General features: G+C 42.3%; 1 protein-coding gene across 4 annotated transcripts in view; it reads left to right on the top strand.

Moving 5' to 3' along the window:
- The window catches only part of GTDC1 (glycosyltransferase like domain containing 1), a 710677-nt gene that overhangs the window by 333664 nt on the left and 362958 nt on the right, over window positions 1-14055 (top strand). The window lies entirely within an intron of this gene.

Here is a 14055-nt window from a genome sequence, read left to right as displayed (position 1 = left end):
GTTGCAGGTCCTTTTCCCCCTCCCATTCCTTCGGGGGGAGAAGTGCCATGTCTGTATGCCAAGCTGTGTGTCAGAGTGTTAGCATTGTCTTAGGCTGCCCTCCCTCTTTCTTCCAAGGGTGGGGGTCTTATAACCTTCTGCACTCTGCTTTGGCCGAACCATGAGTCCTGCTTAGGGCTTAAGTCAAATTGTCTCTTCTGTCTGGTTTCTTTATTTGCACAGGAACTGACAAACAGGCACGTCTGATAAGGTAACTTTATTCATATATTCAGCGGAGCATACCTAGGTAAGTGTTTCACAGAATATATCTGGTTAAGGTTACCCAGGTAAAATTACCCAGGTAAACTACAGGACAGTTTTCTGCAATCAAATTTATCCAGCTATGTTTATCTGGCTAGTGCTGAATGTTGGTGCTAGCCAGATACATTTTAGCCATGCCCCAGAACACCCTCTATCCTGTTAAATTTTAGCTATGTAATGACTTACCCCTTTGAAATGTATCCATTCTGCATGATGGGAAATTTAAAACTAGTAATATGTCCAGATAACTTAAAAGGTTACCTACACAAGCTCTTTGAAAATCAACTTGCAAGGGTGTATGTCTGTGTGTAGGGGGGAGGGGGGAGATTAAGTTTCTCTACACTGCTGCATTAGCTGTGAATTCATGTGGGTTTCCTTTATCATACAATGATGGATAGATCTCATGGCTAATTACCAGGCATAAATAATCCATTATATAATGCTTGATAATTCTTTAAGTACATTTTAAGTTTCAGGATATCTTGACACATGGTAGTTATGTATTTGTTGAAATTAGTAGAATTGAAAAGTGATACATGAGTTCAACAAGGTAAATAGTTGAATGAATCATGCATTAAGTCAGAGATAAATGTTTAAACATAAACTGGAAAAAAAAGATGGGATATATCTACAGTATATCTACCTAGCTATTGATATACATACACCTAGAACCTTAAAATAATATTATATAGAGGACAATTTTCAAAGTGATTTACATGGATAAAAAGCATTTTGTTGGGTTTGTGGCATATTGTGGACTCTTGGTCGAAGTGGTGATGACTCCTCCCATGGGGAGCGGCCCCGTGGGGAACAACAATGATTGGCTAGACTCTAGTAAGCAGACACTGAGGAAAGAAAGCTTTATTATACTGCTGTTGAAAAGTTGAATCTTGCCCAAGGAACGGATAGTACTGTAGTCCAGCGATAACACAGTAAGCTCAGATAGTCTCTGTAGAAGTTGGTCTCACCCAGATGTAGCAAATGTCCGGTAGTGTTCCGCAGCGCGGGATAGGCCAAGAACCTGAAGGGTGGAATGAGGAGAGCTGGAGCATAGTGATACTCGCAGTGCTGATAACTTCCTTTGGTAGTAGGAGGAAAGGGACCTGAGGTACGAGGTGCAGGATACCCTGAGCAGATTAGGCCCTCGAGGAGCGAGTACCTAGGAGAGTCGAGGGTTCTTGAAAGAAAGCAGACAGTACCCCCGAGGATCGGGTGTCCTTAAGGTTAGGCAGATCAATCCTGGAGGGTGAGTAGAAGCGAGAGGCCCCCCGAGGAGAGGGTACCCACAGCTTCCGTAGGAGCGAGATATCCCGGAGGGTAGTGAGGAATCCAAGCGAGCAGCTTAGAAGCAGTCAGAGTAGCAAAACCGAAGTCCTTGCTAACTCATTGAATTGGAGCGGAGGTTTAAATACCCGGAGGTACTGATATCATGCGGTGGGGGCCGCCCCAGAGGTTCCCGCCATGATGTATTCATAAACGTAGGCAGTGTGCATGCGTGCGCTTGCCCTAGGAGACCTTCAGGAAGAAGCATGGCGGACGGGGACGCCCATGTGGCTTGGAGACGCCAAGGGTTTCGGCAAACAGCAGCGGAGGCAGCCATCTTTCCAAGGCAGGAGGAAAAGGCAACGTGGTCACAGCCGTCTGAGACCGACGGATGCAACAGTACCCCCCTTCAAGGGCCCCCTCCAGGACCTCTTCCTTGTGGTCTGGGTTTTCGAGGGTGTGTGAGATAAAATTTTCATACCATGTCTTTGTCCATGATGTTGGCTAAAGGCTCCCATGAGTTTTCTTCTGGTCCATAACCCTCCCAGGAGATGAGTTTTTCCCACGTCTTGCCTCTCTTACGGACATCCAAGATGTCATCTACAGCATACTCAATATCATCTTCTGTGTCCAGGTTAGTGGGTTCTGGGGTCTTCTTAGAGAACTCTGAGAGTATCAAGGGTTTTAACAGAGAGACATGGAAGTCGTTATGTATTCTCATTAATGGAGGTAGTCTCAAACTTTACATCAGATTTCCCAAGCGCCGAAGAATAGCAAAGGGTCCTACATAGCGAGGTGCAAAACGTGCTGAAGGTCGTTTAAGACGGAGGAATTGGTACTCAGTCAAACTTTGACTCCAGGCTGAAACTGAGGCGCCTCTCGATGGTGAGCATCGTAGATCTTTTTTGCTTTCTGTCCTGCTTTAAGGAGTAGATCCTTCATTTGTTTCCAAAACTGAGATAACTCCTGTGCGGCAGGAGAAGCCACTGATAAGGGAATTGGCAGAAGAGGAAGCGGTTGTCGTCCATAGACGAATTGGAAGGGAGAAGACCCCGTAGATGTAGCAGGATGCGAGTTGATAGCAAATTCTGCCCAAGGCAACAGTTCTACCTAGTCACTCTGTCTTGAATTAATGTAGGACCGTAGAAACTGTTTAAGCGTTCTGTTCATTCTTTCTGTCTGTCCATTAGACTGAGTGTGGTAAGCGGAGGTGAAGTCCAAAGAGATGTCAAACTTTTGACATAGGGCTCTCCAGAACTTAGCAGTGAATTGTACTACTCTGTCAGACAGAATATGCTTAGGCATTCCATGAAGATGGAAGATATATTTGATGAAGAGTCTCGCTAACTCCACAGCTGAGGGTAATTCTGGTAAGGCTACAAAATGTGCCATCTTGGAGAAGCGATCAACGGTGACCCAAATGGTATTGTTCCCATTGGAGAGTGGTAAGTCTACCACAAAATCAGTTGCTATATGTGTCCAGGGTTCGCCCGGCGCTGGCAGGGGTTGAAGCAAACCCCACGGACATCCGGCTGGTGGATTTTGCTTGGCGCAGACAGTGCAGGAACCCACATAACCTTGTACATCCTTTTTCATGGTTGGCCACCAATAGTACCGCTGTAACATGGCCAAAGTACGACTCTGATCAGGATGGCCAGCCAGGTGGGAATCGTGCGCCCACTTCAACAGTTTCTTCCTTTGATTTCTAGCCACAACTGCCTTCCCAGCGGGTACAACATGAGTGGCTGCAAGGACCACTTTCCCGGGATCGATAATGTGACGGGGTTCATCAGGCACATTCTGTGGTGAGAAGGATCTTGACAGGGTATCAGCTCGGATGTTCTTCTCTCCTGGATGGTATTTCAAAAGGAAATCAAATTTGTTAAAGAACAGTGACCATCTTGTTTGACGGTGATTGAGTTGTTGTGCATGTCTGAGGTACTCCAAGTTCTTGTGATCAGTGTTCTCTATTATCTAATTTTGTGCGCCCTCCAGCCAAGGATGCAACTCCTCAAAGGCCAGTTTAATTGCGAGCAACTCTTTGTCTCTGATTCTGTAATTTGTTTTGGCGGGCAAGAACCGCCTTGAGAAGAAGGAGCAAGGATGGAGCACATTGGATTTGCTGTACTGGCTCAAAACTGCTCCCATACCGATGCCCGATGCGTCGACCTTGACGATGAATGGACGATGCGGATCTGGATGGCGGAGGCACGGATTTTTTTGAAAAGCCTCTTTGAGAGACAAGAAGGCTGATATAACTTCAGGAGACCAGTTGGCAGGATTGGCAGTGAGAGGGACCGTCAATGATGAATAGTTCTTGATAAAGGATTGGTAGTATTTCTTGAAGCCCAAGAAACGGCGCAGTGCCTTCAGGCCTGTAGGTTGGGGCCAATCTCGGATACGTTCTAATTTATTGGGGTCCATCTGAAACCCATTCTTTGAAACAATGTATCCCAGGAAGGGTACAGATTCCTTGTGAAACTCACACTTCTTGAGTTTCGCGTATAAGTGGTACTCCTGTAGGTGTCTTAAAACCTTCTTGACGTCCTCTTGATGTGTTTGTAGGTCCTGAGAGAAGATCAAGATGTCATCAAGATATACTACTACACATTGATATAGTAAGTCCCGTAAGCTGTCGGTCATCATATTTTGAAAAACTGCAGATGCATTACTTAGACCGAAGAGCATGACGAGATATTTGACGTGCCCATCGCGGGTGTTAAAGGCTGTCTTCCATTTGTTACCTTCACAAATGCACACCTGTTTATAAAATATTTTGGCTCCCTGGAGTCTGTCAAGTAGTTCGGAAATTGAGGGCAGGGGATACCCGGTCCATGATGGTAATTTCATTCAGACCCCTATAGTCAATGCAGGGGCGTAAGGTGCCATCTTTTGTTCCCACAAAGAAGAATCCTGTACCAGCCGGGGATCTGGAGGGTCTGATAAAACCTTTTTGAAGGCTCTCTTGTATATAGGTGGACATGGCCTTAGTCTCAGCTGTAGAAAGAGGGTAAACTCTCCCTTTAGGAGGCTCTGTATTGAGTTTCAGGTTTATAGCACAGTCAAAAACGCTGTGAGGTGGAAGTACATCTGCTGCTTGTTTAGAGAAGACATCCTGGAAGGAGGCGTATTGTGGAGGTAAGCCTGGTCAAGATGGTGTAGTGGGCATGCATATTAGTGGCGAGACGTCTGCGAGACACCGGCCATGACAGCCAGGTCCCCAGCGGGATAATTCCAGCATTGCCCAGTTAAACTGTGGCATATGATCTTGTAGCCAGGGCAATCCAAGTACCACCGGATGCATGGCCTTTTCCAATACGAGGAATGAGATGCGCAGGCCGATGGCCTGGGTAATCAACGAAACCTCTCCAGGCAATGGTTCCCCATGGATTGAAGATAATAGCAATGGCTTAGCTATTGGTGTGGTAGGAATCCGTAGATGTTCTACTAAACATTTTAAGATGAAATTTCCTCTGGCACCGGAGTCTATGAGGGCAAGGGTCTGAAACTCCAGACTTCTGAAGAGGAGTGAGACTGATAGAGACAATGGAGGAGTTGGAGCGGTGAGGCCTAGGAGAAGTCCCCCTGCAGATACAAGGCCTGACAGTTTCCCGGACAGATGGGGCATGTTTGGATGGCGTGCCCTGATTGGCCACAGTACATGCATCACCCCATGCATTTGCAGAATCGTCTTTCTTTAGAAGTTAAATGACTTCTTCCTAATTGCATAGGCTCATCTTCTTCTAAGGGTGCAGACGGTAGGCTTGAGACAATTGGCACAGGTTTAGGACGGTTAGCTCCCGGGACGGGCTTCTGAGGACTCTTAGACTCTTGAGTCCGGTCTCGAATCCGGCAGTCTATTCTCCCAGCCAGTTCCATGAGAGATTCAAGGGTATCAGGCAGATTGCGAGCCATCAGTTCGTCCTTTAAGCGAGAGTTGAGACCCTCCATGAATATAGCACGTCAACATCCTGTGTCCCAGTGTAGTTCATATGCTAAAGTCTTGAATTCGATCGCATAGTCTGCTAGCGGCTTATTACCTTGCTGGAGACTGAGCAGAGCGGATCCAGCGATGGTGTGGCGAACCGGGTCATTGAAGACAGACTTGAAAAGTTTTAGAAATCCTGATAGGCCATTCAGGATAGGATCTTCACGTTTCCATAACGGTGAAGCCCAAGCCAAGGCTCTTCCTTCAAGTAGAGAAAGGACATAGGTAGTCTTGGAAGCTTCTGTGGGAAAGAGGGTAGGTTGCAAAGAAAAATGCATATTGCATTGGTTAACAAACCCTCTACACATCCTTGCTTCACCCGTGAAGCAAGTAGGCATGGATAACGGTACGGTGGTCTTGACAGTCACCACCTGCCGAAGTATTCAGTTGTACATGTAACTGACTGAAGGCAGCAGCCAGGCTTTCAAGAGGCTTTTGTTGCTCAGTGATCCACTGGGCTAGGCCAGGAATGGCCTGCAAGGCTGTGAGCTGAGCCAAGTCCTTGGAGTTAGCAATCTGTTAGGTTTGTTGCATATTGTGGACTCTTGGTCGAAGTGGCGATGACTCCTCCCATGGGGAGGGGCCCCGTGGGGAACCACAACGATTGGCTAGACTCTAGTAAGCAGACACTGAGGAAAGAAAGCTTTATTATACTGCTGTTGAAGAGTTGAATCTTGCCCAAGGAACGGACAGTACTGTAGTCCAGCGATAACACAGTAAGCTCAGACAGTCTCTGTAGAAGATGGTCTCATCCAGATGTAGCAAAGGTCCGGTAGTGTTCCGCAGAGCAGGATAGGCCGTGAACCTGAAGGGTGGAATGAGGAGAGCTGAAGCGTAGTGATACTCAGAGTAGCAGTGCTGATAACTTCCTTTGGTAGTAGAAAGAGGAAAGGGACCCGAGGTACGAGGTACAGGATACCCTGAGCAGATTAGGCCCTCGAGGAGCAGGTACCTAGGAGAGTCGAGGGTTCCTGAAAGAAAGCAGACAGGACCCACGAGGAGCGGGTGTCCTTAAAGTTAGGCAGATCAACCCCAGAGGGCGAGTAGAAGCGAGGGGCCTCCGAGGAGCGGGTACCCAGAGCTTCCGTAGGAGCGAGATACCCCGGAGGGTAGTGAGGAATCCAAGCGAGCAGCTTAGAAGTGGTCAGAGTAGCAAAACCAAAGTCTTTGCTAACTCATTGAATTGGAGCAGAGCGGAGGTTTAAATACCCGGCGGTACTGACGTCATGTGGTGGGGCCACCCCCGAGGTTCATAAACATAGGCAGCATGCACACACGTGCCCTAGGAGACCTTCAAGAAGAAGCATGGCAGACGGGGATGCCCATGCTGGCTCGGAGACGCCAAGGGTTTCGGCAAATTGCAGCGGAGGCAGCCATCTTTCCAAGGCAGAAGGAAAAGGGTAGAAGAGAGGTGAGGCAGAGCAGTCACAGCCGTCTGCGACCGACGGACGCAACACATTTACCCATGTTAATCTTCTGTCTGAAAATTTATTTTCTCCGAGGACAAGCAGGACAGTAATCCTCACACATGGATGACATCATCAGAAGGAGTCCGGCACAGAAAACTTCTGTCTAAGTTTCCAGAACATTCACTTGGCAATTGAGCATGCCCTATACCACGTGTCCACGCAGGGCCCCTCTTCAGTCTGATTTTTTTTCCGCGGAGCTTTTGCATCGTGCTGAGAGTGAGCTCTTAACTTTTTCTATAAAACTTCCAAGCGGCATGTTTTAGTCAGGAAAGAAAAATATATGTATCGATTGAATTTTCAAGTCTCCGTGGATAATTTTTCAGCAAATGTACTCATAGAAAAAGCAGGTGCAAGTGACTGCACATTCTTTCTACCTATGCTTAGTTTCAAAGCAAAAGTGCAAACCCAGTGGGTAAAAAGTATGCTCTGTCTTTGTCCCAATGCAAAGAGTTTGAAAATTGCTCCCTAAAATAGTATAAATTGAAGGTTTTCAACCCTGAGCTTGAGTACCCTCTAGGTAGCTGGGTTTTCAGGATATCCATAATGAATATGCATGAAACAGATTTGCGTGTACTGCCCCCACTTTTGCAAATCTATCTTATGCATATTCATTGTGGAGATCCTGAAAACCAGACTGGCTAGAGGGTACTCGACGGCATGGCTGAAACACTCTGGCAGAAATCAATCTGAAGAAGTAAGTTGTTTAAAAAGGAGCATATTGAAAATAATTACTTTTGTTTCAATTGTATTTCTTGTAAGATTTTATACAACTTTTATACAAGTTAATATATCAAGTTCTGGAGTTCTTATGCTAAAACTTTATTTAAAAATGTATCTTTTACTTTTTTACAATTCCTATCAGTATTGGAAGTCTGTTCTATACATGAATATCATCTGATTAGAGTGAAAATTTTGGTATAATTTGGTGGTAGTTGCTTTTTATGTGTGCTTAGAGGTGACGGAAGCTTAAACAGTATAGGCAATGCAAATCATCCTCACACTGCTGATATGCAGTGGCGTAATTATGTGACACTATGTATGGCTTCTGAGTTGACCACATGAAAGAAGTAACTTAACGACCAAATAAGCTAAAAGCTGAATTAAGTTACTATGTGTATGTGTACGTATGTGTATATACTTTACAATTTGAGTACTTGTATATTTAAGTGTTATTAATACAAAAACATATAATCTAGCACACCAAAAACACAAATTATAGAAATGAAGGTATCATTAATGAAATATATATTTGATGTATAAAAGACCAATATAATATTAACAATTTATCAATTTATTTTTCTTACCAGCTTTTTGTGGAATAATTGAACATTCATATTCTTTTCCTCTTCTTTAAGCCTTTATGATGTACAGAAAGGGAAAGAAAAATTGTTTCTAGTAGTTTAATTTTTAGGATCGGATATAGTCAGCAAGAATTATTTCATCTGTACAGGCTGTATCGCATAAGCCACACCTAGGTTTCTTCATCAGAAAAGATTAATTTAGCTGAAGGGTGCCATACAAAATTTACTGCTGTTTATGTTGACATCTATTAAAGGAATTTAAAGATTGGTAATAAGAGTAAAATTATACTGTTTCTTCTGAATATTTTATTTACTTATTTTAAGATTCAGTTTTAGTTTTAATTGCTCTCCTTTCCAAATTCAAGATCAAGGCAAGTTACAACCAAGTCCTATAGGTAATTGCTTGCCCTAGAGGGCTTATAATCTAAGTGGTGAGTTACTAAAGTACATTGAGACTTTACCTTGTAGAAAATGCCTTATCGCACAGATAATGTGTGATATTTCATATACTGTACATTACCTTCTCCCTCCCCCACCCCACCAATAAAACAGGCACAGTGCGGGTATTAAATGGGTTGATTTACATGCAAACATGAAAGTCAGCTCAGTGAAAGTAAAATTGTATGCCAATCAAATAACATGGCTTCCCTGAACTGTTCAGAAGCTGCATTATTTGATCAAAAGTTAGCTATAATACACATTATAATGTTATACTTCCCTAACTAAATCACTATAATTGCCAGTAATGTAATACATTAAGATGCAATGCCTCCATTCTTCGGTATTTTTGTTGTCTTTCTCTATGGGATATTTGCATTGTTGGATTTGACTTTCTTTTACTGTGCCCTACTTTGGGCTACCTAAGCTTGCTCAGGAAAGCGGTTAGTATTTGTAAATCAAATAAAGTTTAAATAAATATCTTCTGACCTTATTTACCTCTCTGTAATCCACTTTGAAGTGACTGACCAGCCCCAAAAGTCAAACAGCACTATTAAATTAAATCTTATTTAAATTATTATTCTATTATAGTTATTTTGTTGTATTATTTATCAGTGCATATAAAGATGAATTTTCAAAAGTTGCGCATCTAAAAAATAGCACTAAGCATGTAAAATCGTATAAATGTGAGAATATACTACTTTAAAAAATTTCAACATACATGCATAACTCAGAGTTCGTGAGTAAATTTACACATCGAAAAAAGGGATGGGCTAGGGGTATTCCGGTGAGGGGCCAATATTTACGCATGTAAGTTGCTATTTTATAAGCAAGTTACGCATATAAATGTTGCACCTTACTCCTGCTCAATGTCAGGAGCAAGTAACTGTAAACGTCTTAAAAGTTAAAAAAAAAAAAAAATGACTGGGCAGGAGGTCTGGGTTGTTGCATCCGGCAGTTCGTGGGGCAGGCCCACAAACCACCACCCTTACCTTCAATCACCTTCGAGCCCGGCATGTGGCCTTCAGACACCGGGGTATGTGCAGCTGACCACCGTTTTCCAGCAGTCCCTGCTACTTGTGCTGATACTGACACAGCTCCTGTTCCATATTTGATAAGTCATATTGGCCAGTTCTCCGTAGACATCATCTGCCTAGAGAAATCACTCAGTGGTTGAATAAATATTTATTAGGACATATAATACTCATTTCAAATTTAAAATTTTATAATCATATGAACATTTAGAGATTTTGCTTATTTTATTCTATAAAATTTTATTCTGTGATGAAGGTGCTCTACTGAAACATAGCTTATTTATTTATTTTATTTATTTAACAAGGTTTATATACCGACGTTTGGTGTTAACCTTCACACCGGTTTACAATTTATTTGTAAAAGAACAAATTACAATCATAAAATATAAGATACTCTTATTCTAATAATAAATTAAGCAATAAAATTATAAAAGAATAACTTAACACTTAGAAACAATATGATTACCCAAAAAATAAAAATTAATCACTAACTAAAAATGCAAATCATAATACATAGGGCAATTAAAATCATAATAAAGCAAAATTCACAAACTAATCACTAGCTAGCTACTGTTCGAAATGCTTGTTCAAAAAGCCACATTTTCAGAGCTTTTTAAAAAAAGTTTCAAATCTTTCTGGAGTCTTAGCTCAACAGGTAAGGTGTTCCATAACTTTGGCCCAGCTATTGAAATAGCTCTTTCTCTGACAGAAGTGAGTTTAGCCAGTGTAACAGATGGGATTGATAATAAGACTTTGTTGGCTGACCATAAGTTTCTTTGAGGGGTATGAATAGCTATGTATGTTGGGAGTTTAATCACTTTTTGTTTTGCTGGTTGTATTTGATTGACAGCTACATTTTCTGTCCTTTTTTGTTGCTTTATTTTACTTTTATGGTTGAGCTTATTAAAAGTCTGTACTGGGGGTATCAAAACATGCAGCCTATGGGCTGCTTTCAGCTTGGCAAACTCCATCATCCAAGCCATGCTCCTGATCCCAGTCCGCTGCCCTACACATATGAACTGCAGCAGTGTAATGAGCACTGAAGAGGTGACACCACCTCTTCCCCCACCATTAGACTCAGCCTTTGAGGTCTGACTGGCTGCCTCACACTGGTGCTGCCATTTCCATTGGAAGAAAGGAGCTGAAAGCAATAGTGATCCTTATCACCCATCAGGCTGAATGAGTTTGTCTCATGCACTAGTGTGATAGTATGGGGGTACTTTTAACTCAGTTTGGGGGGATGATTTTACATACACAGTCAGAGATACGAACAGCAAAGTTGACATCACTGAAGATTTTCTGTCACTTGAATTGATGAAAGGTACAAGTGGAGTTGATTTGTACAATGCACTCTCTACCTAGCTTCAAACAAGCTAAGTAGAGAGTGCAAAGACCACTGATCATTTTAGTAGCCACCCTCTGGACTAACTCTAACTCATTTATATCCTTTTGAAGGTGAGGTATGCAGAATTGTGCACAGTATTCCAAATGAGTTCTCACGAGGGACCTATACAGGGACAATATTACCTCCATTTTTCTACTGACCTTTCCTCTGCCTCTGCAGCTAAGCATTTTTCTGACTTTTGCCATCACTTGATCCACCTGTTTGACCACCTTAAGGACATCAGAAACAATCATTCCCAGATCCTCCTCTTCTTTTATGCTTAGAAGAATTTCACTTTCAATTCTCTACCTCTCCCTTGGGTTTTTGCATGCTAAATGCATTTTTTAGCATTAAATCTTATTTGCCATACCCTAGATCATTCCTTGAGCTTTGCTAGATCACTCCTCATGTTTTCCATACCTTCCTGGCTGTCCACCCTGCTGCAGATTTTGGTATTATTGTCAATAAAAGAAACCTTTCCTGACTATCCTTCCGCTGTGGTGCTTATGGGAATTTAGAGATGTGCTTCGTTTAAACATATCAGTTCGGGCTTTGGATCGTGTGCTCCATGGAAAATTTTGGTTTCCCATGGTTTGTTTATTTTTCCGGCAATTTTCGACGAAGTGCGTTAGTGCGCACTAATGGGCCTTACTGCGCACTAACAACCAGTTAGTGCGCACTATCTCTTCATTAGTGCGCAGTACACCGAACGAGATAGTGTGCACTAGCTAGATGTTAATGCACATTAAGGCCCGTTAGTGCGCACTAACAGGTTAGTGCCCCCTAATAGAACTTACAGCACACTAAGTATGTAGTAGTGTGCTGTAACTAATGTTAGTGCGCACTAAAAAATGCTACTTAAAAATTAAAAACTATCAAGTCAGAGGAGTTCGTTAGCTAGAAAAACAGTGCACACTAATTGGTATTACTGCGCACTAAGAGATATGCAGTGTGCAGTAACTCCATTAGTGAGCACTAACACGAAATACGAATTTTGCCGAAATTTCAGCAAAAATCACTTCATATATCGGCGCTACTAAACCATGACGAATTAGATAATATCGTTGACATTGTCTAATTCATGAAAAACAAATTTACATACCTAGAAAAGAACCAGTTCCAGGATTGATCCCTGAGACGCACAATAGTAACTTCCTCCTCCTCCAAGTAATGTCCATTTACCACTACCTTTGCCACCTCCCATTCAGCCAGTCAGTCACTCTAGGTTCCATACCAACGACGCTGAATTTATTTATAAGTCTCCTGTGCAGAACCATGTCAAATTCTTACTGAAATCCAAGTACACTATGTATAATGCTCTCCCTGAGGTCTATATTCAGATACAGTCCAGATAGCAAAGTTAGCCAGATAAACCTATCCAGCTAACTTTAGAGGCATATTCAACATTGCAGCCACACTATTGCATATAGCCATCTATCTTACAGGATCATTTATCATTTCCCGTTAGGGCACGTTACCGGGAAAAAGGATTTTTATCGCACATTCCATGTAACAACGAAGAAGCATCTGACATCCCATCACCCTCAGCCATGACAGTGGGAAAAGTATTTACCACAGGGGAGTGCAATTCAGTAGGGCTAAGCAGAAACACTATTAGAATTACAAGGAAACACTGGAAACATGAGGACTAGAAGAGATGAATCAGCAGATCTGAAAAAGAAAGGAATAAGATGGAGTCAACACAGTGAGAAAAATGCTAGAAGCAGGACTCCAATGAGAGGGCTTGAGATTAAGAACCACGCTCTGGCAACCTGCTTATTAACAGCCTGGAAATTATGTGTAGCAAGGGATGTCTGCCAGCAGGAAGTGTGGTCCAAGGAGCTGGGAGGACTAACCAGATACCCCCAGAAGCCCCCAGGGGACCCTGCTAGTGGGAGGTGAGAACTGTCAGGAACTCACATGCTCTTAAGGAAATGAAAGGTAGGTTCTTTTCAGTGCTACAACCTCAAATCCTGTTCTACCACTGTCCTCTGTCTGTTGCAAGCATGCTTGAATTTTGTCACGGACCTGAATTCCACCACATCTGCTGGTAGGTTATTCCAGGAATCTGTTATCCTCTCTGTATATTTCCTCTGAACCTTCCTCCCTCTAATTAAAGATCATGATCCCATGTCCTTAAACTTCTCTTTCCATGAAAAATGTTCCCTTCCTGCACTTAATTAAAGGTTATCATATTTAAATATTTCTGTGATATCCCCCCCCCCCCCTGTTCATTGTAAGTATGGTAAGCCTTTCGTTATAGAGTTTGCAGGCCTTGTATCATTTTAGTGGCCTTTCTATGAATTGCTTTCATCCTTTTAACATCTTACAAGTTATGGCTTCGAGCAATGTACATGGTACTCAAAGTAGGGTCTCATTAGTGACCTATACAAAAGCAGTATTACCTCCTTTTTCCTGCTGATGGTACCTTTACTTATGCAACCCAGCATGCTGTCAGCTTCCCTTGTTACTTTATTACATTGACTGGCTACCTTCAAGTCATCTGATTTGATTGTTTCTAGATTTCATTCTTGTATAACATTTTTCCAGTTTTTGTCCTTTTAAATAATATGTAACTATTAGATTTTTGTGTTCCAAATGCATAATTTTACACTTTTTTGTCTGGAAGCTCATGTTCCAAACCTTTGTCTGTTCTTCCAGTATTTTTTAAAAATATTAAGTTTTTCACCCCTTCCAGTGTGTCTGTTTTGTTTCATATTTTTGTATTATCTATAAACAAACTTATTTTTCTCTTAGATTTCTTTGCAATATTATTTACTGAAAATAATTTGTGTGATAAATATATTTAGAGCTATGAAGTGCCCAGCCAGATGTAAAGCTTCTGCCCAACCATTGCAGGAATTAAAATCCTATAAAG

This window comes from Rhinatrema bivittatum, chromosome 6, assembly GCF_901001135.1.
Source record: "Rhinatrema bivittatum chromosome 6, aRhiBiv1.1, whole genome shotgun sequence".
Lineage (NCBI taxonomy): Eukaryota > Metazoa > Chordata > Amphibia > Gymnophiona > Rhinatrematidae > Rhinatrema > Rhinatrema bivittatum.
This window is presented reverse-complemented; position numbering and strand designations above follow the sequence as displayed.